The sequence below is a fragment of the Vicia villosa genome, linkage group LG5 (assembly GCF_029867415.1).
Source record: "Vicia villosa cultivar HV-30 ecotype Madison, WI linkage group LG5, Vvil1.0, whole genome shotgun sequence".
In the NCBI taxonomy this organism is placed as follows: domain Eukaryota; kingdom Viridiplantae; phylum Streptophyta; class Magnoliopsida; order Fabales; family Fabaceae; genus Vicia; species Vicia villosa.
In genome coordinates, this window is record NC_081184.1 from 13912269 (window position 1) to 13921885 (window position 9617).

Genomic DNA, 9617 nt, shown 5'->3' on the forward strand with positions numbered 1-9617 from the left:
TCTGAAGATCAAAGAAATTCAAGTTCTGAAGCTGTCCTAAATGGAAGCAGGAATCAGAAGCTGTGAGTGTTCTAGGGATCTAAAGAAATTCAAGTTCTGAAGTTGTCCAATGGAAGCAGAAGTCAGAAGCTATGAATTATCAGAAGACAAAAGCTTATGTGATCGTCTCTACCGAAATAATCAGGGAAGTCTTTTATTATTAAAGTTCTTCGAGTATTTATTTCATGGGGAGATTATTCATCTCAGGGGGAGATTGTTAATCTCAGGGGGAGACATATTCACATGCTTATGCTATAGCTGTGTAATTTGTCTTTAGCCGTCTGCTCTTTCTGATCGCTAATTCATATCATTTATATATGTTTTTGTCATCATCAAAAAGGGGGAGATTGTTAGAACAAGATTTGTTCTAATCAATATTCTTAGTTTTGATGATAACAAGGATATGAATTTTGTGTGAGATAATGTGGTACTCTAATACATTGCAATTTCCATTTCAGGAAATATATAAAGAGTATGCACAAATCAGCGCTCAGAAGCTTTGTCTCAGAAGGTTCAGCATGCAACATCAGAACATGGTCTGGCAAGACATCAGAAGATGGTCAAGGCAAAATCGGAACATGGGTCTATGAAAGCATCAGAAGAACTTGAGATCAGAAGCAGAAGCACTGAAGTTCTCATGGTATCACGCTCAGAAGCACTTCAAGGTCAGAAGACAAGAAGATGCTATGCACCAAGCTGTTTGACTCTGATGATATTCAAATATTTTATTCAAACATCAGATCAGAAGAAAGTACAGGTGGCAGGCTACGCTGACTGACAAAAGGAACGTTGGAAGCTACTAAAGGCAACGTCAGTAGACACAGCGTGAACAAGGCTCGAGGTAGTTGACAAAAGCGTGAAACATTAAATGCAAAGCTGTACGGAACACGCAAAGCATTAAATGCGCCCAACGGTCATCTTCTCAAACGCCTATATAAATATGAAGTGCTGATGAGAAGCAAGGTCAACAACAACGCTGAACCAAATTCTGTGAATATTAACTTGCTGAAACGCTGTTCAATTCAAAGCTCAGAAACTTCATCTTCATCAAAGCTCACTACATTGCTGTTGTAATATATTAGTGAGATTAAGCTTAAACGTTAAGAGAAATATCACTGTTGTGATTATAGCTTTTCAGAAGCATTTGTAATACTCTTAGAATTGATTACATTAATTTGTAAGTAACTAGAGTGATCAAGTGTTGATCAAGATACTCTAGGAAGTCTTAGCTTGTGTCTAAGCAGTTGTAATTAGAGTGATCACGTGGTGGTCAGGATACTCTAAGAAAGTCTTAGCTTGTGTCTAAGCATTTGTTCCTGGAGTGATCAGGTTGTGATCAGGATACTCTAGAAGATTTAGTCGTGGACTAAGTGGAAAACCATTGTAATCTGTTGCGATTAGTGGATTAAATCCTCAGGTGAGGTAAATCACTCCGTGGGGGTGGACTGGAGTAGTTTAGTTAACAACGAACCAGGATAAAAATAACTGTGCATATTGTTTTTATCGCTCAAGTTTTTAGACTACACTTATTCAAACCCCCCCTTTTCTAAGTGTTTTTCTATCCTTCATTTCTATGGTATAAGTGTTTGAGACATCAATGTTTGTATCTAGACCTAACTTTATCATCTCTCAAACGATGAGTTGCGGACATGGATTTAGCGTTTGATGTTTACTTAGTATCGGTTTTAAAACGTTATTTGTATTATTTAAATGGTGGAGAAATCGTCGGTTAAACAATACGGTAAGTTTAGCTATATCGTTGCGGACACGGACGATATAGACGTCGATACGTAATTATATTGATCGTTAACAAGTTCATATACATATATTTATAATGAGACATACAAATTTAGGTCGATGAAATCAAATCTTGATACATTTTCTTTAACTTAGAACTTTCATAATTTTACTCTTTGCTACTAAAGTGTTGAATGAACTTTTGCAAACTCAAAACTAAAGTAACATTAACTCAAGACAAAATAGGCTATAGAACGGCGGTGATATTGCAATAATCCCTATGGATACGATATAAACGAAAAGTACACCACAATACTCATTCAACAGTTGCCATCATGACATCTTTACATTTATATTAAGTAGATTAATTAGAACAAAACAAAATATCTTTACCCGTATACTTGTATCTAATTTGACTTTGACTGGGATACTTAAGCATTGATCCGTAAATTTTTATAGTTCATCAAAATAACACTGAACTTTAAATGAATAATTTTACAAAAGAACTATACTTATATAAATAATAAATTAGAAATGTTTTTGTAAATTTATGTTTCAATATGTTTTTCATGTCTTCATAATTTGTATGATCTATATGACCCAAAATCAATGTATTTTCATATAATCATGATAGACTAACTTTTTCTTAATCATCCTTATTAGCAGGGTCATCACGTACACATAAAAAAAATAAAAAAAAATAATATTGATTTAAGGGTAATGCTAACGAATGTTCTTGAAATATTTTTAAAACTGAATTGCCAATTTAACTTAGCTGGTAAATGCACATTATTATTATTGGGGGCATTTTGTTCGAATAATGAAACTCTTTTTTAGTAAAGTTAATGTTTTATTTTAAATCATTGTTTTTTTTAACAAGGAAAACAAATTAAAGTTAAAAATATTTTTTAAAGGTTAAATATACGAATACCCAACATGGATGTTATAACTTGCAATTTTTCAGATTGTAAAATGAATCGTAGCATTCTTCGAGTGAGTGTTGACTCCTAAGAAATTAAGAACAATAGAAGAGAAATTGGGGAAGAATTAGAATTTTCTTGTAGTATACAGCATATAAAAGCAACTTCACATAACAACTTGCAGAAAAAAGGAATGGAAATAACATAATGTACTAAATGTCCCTAGCAGCTTCCAAAGGATTTTTATACATGCATACAAAATTTTGTATCTATGTTGGTTTCTTAGATTGTCTCCTTCTCAACATTGGATTCACTTCTTCCCTCTCATAACTAGGCCACTCCTCTAATGTTATTGGACCTTCCACTAATGGGCTCGTATCATTTCTCTCCCCATTAAAATTCACCTTGTCCTCAAGATTGAAGTTCGGATAACAAGCTTGAAAAGAAGCCATATCTTCCCACGAAGCTTCATCAGCTGAAGAGTTGATCCACTGCACCAGCTATTGCCTAAGTTGCCCCTAAACCAAAACAGCACGATAAGCAAAAATTGCACCAAGTCGCTCAACTGGTTGACTATCAAAGCTCTTTGGAGGCAAATCCTGGTGTGGGGGTTCTCTTGACCACGAACCCAAGTAAACGGTGACAACAACGAGAACAAAGATGTTTTTTCAATTATAGATGCCAGTAAAACACTTGTACAATGTACTCTTTGGGGACAACTTCTAGTTCAGCTATATGAGTATTATAAGAATAATAAGGAAGACTCTAACATTTTTATTGTGCTAATAAATGCAAGGGTCAAAGAGGCTCAAGGTATAAATCTATTATGTTTGTTGGTAGTTTGGCATAATATATTACATACATCTAACTGCATATTTTTTGTAGCCAACAATTGTAAATATTTCTTCAATGTCTTGTCATTCAGGAGGATTCCCTGTTAGTGTTTCCAACACATGGAATGGAACGAAGTTGTTGATTAATGACATTAGTATTGATGAAGTTAAGAATCTAAAAGAAAGGTATGAAACTCTCCTTATATTTCTTTATGATTTAATCTGAATTGCTTATTGGTTTTCTTCTTAACTGATTTGCAAGAATTATCGTGTTTACATGTTTCATACTCGGTGTTGATTTGTCGTTGTTATCTTCTTCATGTGTGCAAGTTGAAACAACACAAAACTCGTTTTATTCTGACTATGACAAAAAAATTGAAAGATGAAATAATGAGTCTCTCTGAGATGACAAATTTGTAACATATAAGAAAATCTGAGTGTTACCTTTTTGTTATCATTATCTGAGCATGATATAATATTTTTTTTAATTGACCAACTATGTAGGAAACAACTTATGTGACTGCTGCTACTCTGGATAAATTTGAAGCTAGGCAGATGGGCTGGTATTATGATGGCTGTGTGGAATGCACAAGGAGTGTGACTGTGAAGGTGTCATACCCCAAAATTTACCTCCCACACTGTTCTCATAACAAAAGCAAGGTTCAAATCTCAAGGCATGGCTCATCCAAATAATCCAGATAATTCACAGTCAACTGATCCAAATTGAAAGGTCAATCACAATCAAGGCATGATCCAAACCTTAATCATTGGGCAAACATCAAGTATGGGGTGCATAACCATCATTTGATCAAGAATTGATCATGATTCCATTAATAGAAACTCAGAGATGAACAAATATAAAAAGGTTCAAATTAGGGTTTCTTAGGAGAAAGTCAACCCAACTTTGACTGGGCATAACTTCCACATGGAACATCAGAAATTCCCCACTCAAAGCCTATTTTGAAGGAAATTGGATTCTCTACAACTTTGTGTCACACAAGCCAAGGCCAAAAATGCTTCATTTAAGAGATACAAGGCAAAAGATTACAGGTCATTCTCAGGCATCCTTCAAAAGTAGTTTTTTCCCAAAGAGGATATGATCAAGATAAAAGCTCCAAATGAAAAATATATTCCAAAGTGGCTTGTAGAGGACCTCTTGAGGTTTCCAAAAAGTATTAGAACTCCTTCATAGCTCAAATATTGAGGGAAATATGCTTGATCAAAGTTAGGAGATTTTTAGGGACCAAATGTGAAAAAAGAGGGTTCAAATGGAGAAACTTTGCAAAAGGGCCCATAGTATTTTCATACAAACTTGGTCCACAAGCTATTAGCATGCCCAAAAACCACTTGCCACGAAAATTAACATTATATTTTAATTAATGTATTTTTTATTTTATTTTTATGATTTAATAAAGACTAAAAATCAAATATTTTGTTAAAATTATATTTTGTTTGATTTCCAATCAGAATTAATGATCAAATATAATGTAATTTCGTGCATAGTAATTGGAGAAGGAAATTAATACAAATTGGGCCAAATATAGTAGCTTAGAATTCAAGAAATCAAATCAATTTCTCAAACATGGAAAGATTTGATTCAAAGGCTTTTTAATTCTTTTCTTGACCTAATTCTATTCTCCTATAAGTACCAAACACAAGCCATAGGATTAGGGGACGAATTTCTGGAGCAAAGAGGCATAAGCAAGAACAAAAAAAAGCTTCAAAAGGTGAATTCGGTTTTGGAGTTCTAGGAGATTTCAACAAGAACCGAAGGTTGCAAAAGCTTCATTGGAAGGTTTAGAACGTGTCTGGATACTCGCACGACTTCAACACCCCCAGAACTTTCTCCATTTAACTCAGGTATGTCATTCTAAAAATTCGTTCGATCTGAATGTTTCATGCACTTACAGTGAAGTTTGAATGCATATTTGAGTTTTCCTTGTTGTTCTGATCGTTGCTGAGTCAATTATTTGGAATTTGGGTGTCTTATTCATGTTTCGCCATTAACGCCGTTTTGGGTTCTAGGGTTTGCAAATTGGGGGTTTTGTTTAGGGGTTAAATTAGATTTAATTAAGGGTATCATCAAACTCGTGTGGTTGGGACGAAGAGAATAAGAGGCTCGCGAAAAATTTATGTTCTTGTTTGAGCTATTCGCTATTTTTATTTGTGGTTTGCTATGAAGTCAAAACCGTAGCTATTCTGTAGCTACTTTTTTCTGAAAATTGCAGGGTGAGTGGGGAAGATGATGGCGTGGCATCATCCTATTAGTCCATTTGAATTTCGCGCGCGCAATTTCACGTATTCCATTTGTTTCCCTTTTGTTGTCTAGCGTGCGTTTGGCTAACGACTTGTGTGCGTAGCTGGGTTGGTTAGTGGAGATAGTTGCAAGGGGGAGACCATGGGTTCGAGTCTCCCCTAAGACATATGTTTTTTTCAGAATTTTCCTGCGTAATCCTGTGTGTCCCCATCCAGACCGTGTACCACGCACCCTCAGATCTAACCCCTTGACTCATTAGCCCCTTAGATCTAACGCCCAGAATGTGCTCCTTATACCATGTACCCTCAAACCAACCTCATATAATCAAAACCTAATTAACTAATTAAATTTAATTAATATAATTGATTTTTTTATTAATTCTTTTATATAATTAATTATGTATAATAATTATATTTGGTAAAATAAAATATATATTTGATATTATTATTAAAAATCATAATTTGTTATTCGTGCCGATTAAATCAATTAATCGCTATGGTTAACAATATTTTTTAATTAAAATGCTATTTAATTAAAATAAAATCTGGTTTCTATTATTTGGTTAAATGGTTGCAATTATTTTATTAATTGTGATGATTAACCGTTTCTTCCCTTCGACTTAATTTGTTATTCTTTTTAATCGAATCAATCGATTACGAGGGGTATCAGTGCATATAAAAAGATTCTATAAAAGTTATTAAAATATACCTTAATTCATTATTAGTGATAATCGAATCAATCGATTAAAATTGGTGGTGATGCAAATTTCAAATCTTTTAACTATGGTAATTGAATCAATCGATTATTGCGGTTAATAGTGACAAATCAGGGTTGTACGCCCCAAACCCTAATATAATTCTAAACTCCATTCAATTTACAAAACAAACCAAACTGCGATGGGCTGACCAAAAAGCCTCTAAAAAACAAATATCAAATCAAATTCCAACTCTAAATGGCGTACAACCCTTCTCGAACTACGTAGGCTCTGATCCTCCCTAAGGAGGTACGTAGGCACTTGGCAACAAGGCGAGTCCCCCTCTTCAAAATCTCAATCGTGTCCTAAAATTCTGTTTGCCACATTTCTCCCTAATCCCTGCCATGCAACCCTAATCTTTGATTGTTAGCCTTTAGGAAAGGAGTGAGGGTGCCTCATACCTTCCCTCAGCCTGATTATAATAACTTACCCTCAATCTCTTATCTGCGTAGGGTTTCCTATTCGCCCTTCAGAATAGGTGGCGACTCGAAAGCATAAATTTTTAGGCAGGTTGCTACAGCTGGCGACTCTGCTGGGGACAACACTTTTAGTGAATTATTATGCTCCTAAGGCTTGAGTGGGTTTAGGTTTATGGCTCGTGGTTTATGGTTTAGGGTTTGTGGCGCATTTTAGGGTTTGGCAAACTTGCCATTTTTAGGGTTTGGGGGGAGGTTCATCTTTTAATAAATATTAATGTTTTTTATTATTTATTTGTTTTTGTTTTTTGTTTATTTGTTCTGCCTTGAAATGTTTAATTATTATATGCATTGCTGTTTTATATTACGTTAAACCCTAAGTGTGGGAGTTAACTTTGAGATCAATAGGGGAGTACGAATCTCCTACGAATCTCACTGATAACTCCACTCGGAGTGGGTTGAGTGTTCGGAAAGGTCCAAAACGAGGCTTGACTGGATACTTGGCTGATCTCTCCGAGAACCTACCCCAAAAATTCGAACCTCATGGATAAAATGAGTCGTTTTAAAATCCGAAGAGACAAAGAGTCTCGGAGGCTACGAATGACCCCATGAGACCTTCTAGAACCCCCCATAAAAGGTTGGCTCCCTAGAGCCCCCTACGTCGAACCTATGAACCTGGGTTTCTTGAAATATTATATGTTTTTTTTTATATATATTTTTTTCTTTTTTTTTCTTTTTTGTGTTGCTATGTTTTTTATGTGTTTGCATGCATCATCCCTCATTTGCATCTTCATCATGTTTTATCCACAAAAAAATAGTAAATAAAAAAATATGATATAAATGTAAAAATATATTCTATTTGGTGAATGTGTAGGAAGGATGGGTACCAAGAAGACCATTGTTCACTTTTCCATTTCCACTCCGGATATCAAGAAGCTGAAAATAATCAAGGAAAAATTACCATCAAGTGCTTTGGATAGGTTTGTAATCCTCTATGGGAACATTTTGGACTTGCTAAGGGTGAGAGTACAAGAAGAAGCAATTACTGCTTTGGTTCAATTTTATGACCCTCCGCTTAGGTGCTTCACTTTTCAAGACTTTCAGTTGGCTCCAACTTTGGAAGAGATAGATGCTACTTTGGGGTTCTCAAAAATTAAAAAAGAATTCTATACTGGTGTGGGTAAAGAGGTTGACTTTTCAGATTTGGCAAAAGCTTTGGGGTTATCTGCTACGGAATTGAAGACTAATTACAAAACTGATGGGGATGTGCATGGGATCAAAAGATCTTACTTAGAAAATCAAGCTTTAATGTATGCTCAAAAGAAACAATGGGACATTTGTGGACATTTATTAGCTCTTTTGATTTTTGGAGTTGTCTTATTGCCAAAAAATGTTGATTATGTAGATCCCGCTGCCATTCATGCTTTCACTTCCTTTAAGGTTCACGGAAAAGATCCTACTCCGACTATCCTCGCTAATATTTACTATGCTATCCATACAAAGTACGAAAAGAAGAGAGGAATGCTATTTTGTTGTGTCCACTTGCTATATTCTTGGTTGACTTCGCATCTCTATAAAGCTAGTGGTCTTATCAAAGAATTGACTAGAAATGATTGGGCTCAAAAGCTAAGGGCTCTTAAAGCAGATTCTATCCTATGGTATGCAAAGAAATTAAATTCTGATAGGATCATTTACAAATGCGGAGATTTCGACAATGTGCCATTAATAGGGACTCTTGGTTGTATTAATTATAACCCCGTTTTAGCATTACGTCAATTAGGACATTCTATGGATAGTGAGCCTTCCAAACAACAAATAGAAGAATTGATCTTGCATGATAATGGGAAAGGTGCACCAAGAACATTGAAAAGAGTAATTCAAGCTTGGAGTCAGGTTCAAAGAAAATATTTTGGGCCAAAGAATGCAATTGCAAAAGCACCTTACACCACATGGGTTCAAGAAAGAGTTGGAAAGATTTTGCTACCTTTTGTTGTGGATCCCGCATACAAGACTGATTCTCCCGATCCTGTTCCTCTATCCATCGAAGAGATAGAAGGGATCAAGGCTGCCCTAGAGGCATCCCAAAAGGAAAAAGAGAAATTAGAACTTGATTTGCATCAACTTACCAACGAAAGGAGTCAACTACGCTTTGACCTCAAAGAGAAAAATCAAGAACTTCAAGCAATGAAGGAAGAGAATGATAGGCAAAGGGGTAAGATGAAACGTGCAACCGAAGGAGTTCTAAGTGCTAATTTTAATTTGGAAGCACATAATGAGAGGTTGGAACAAGCGGATAGGGAAATTGCAAGGTGGAGAAGGCGTTACGAAAAGGCTTCCCATGACAAAACAGAATCTGAGAAGAATCTGGAAGCTGTAATCTTTGAATTAACTGATAGGACTAAGGATTAAGAGGATGAAATAAGAGGTCTCAAATATGATCTTCAAGAAGCCCTCAATGCTGGACAACAAGAGCACACAAGAAGACTAACCACGGAAGAAGAGCTTTTACAGCGCACTGGTGAGTACGAAAGAGCATTTCAAGCTATGGTATCACTTCGGGAAGTGTTCATGAGAGAAAAAGAGATACACGAGGCAGCCTTGAACGAAAGAGACTATTGGAAAAGACAATACACAATCGTTTCTACAACTTACGAGCATGTG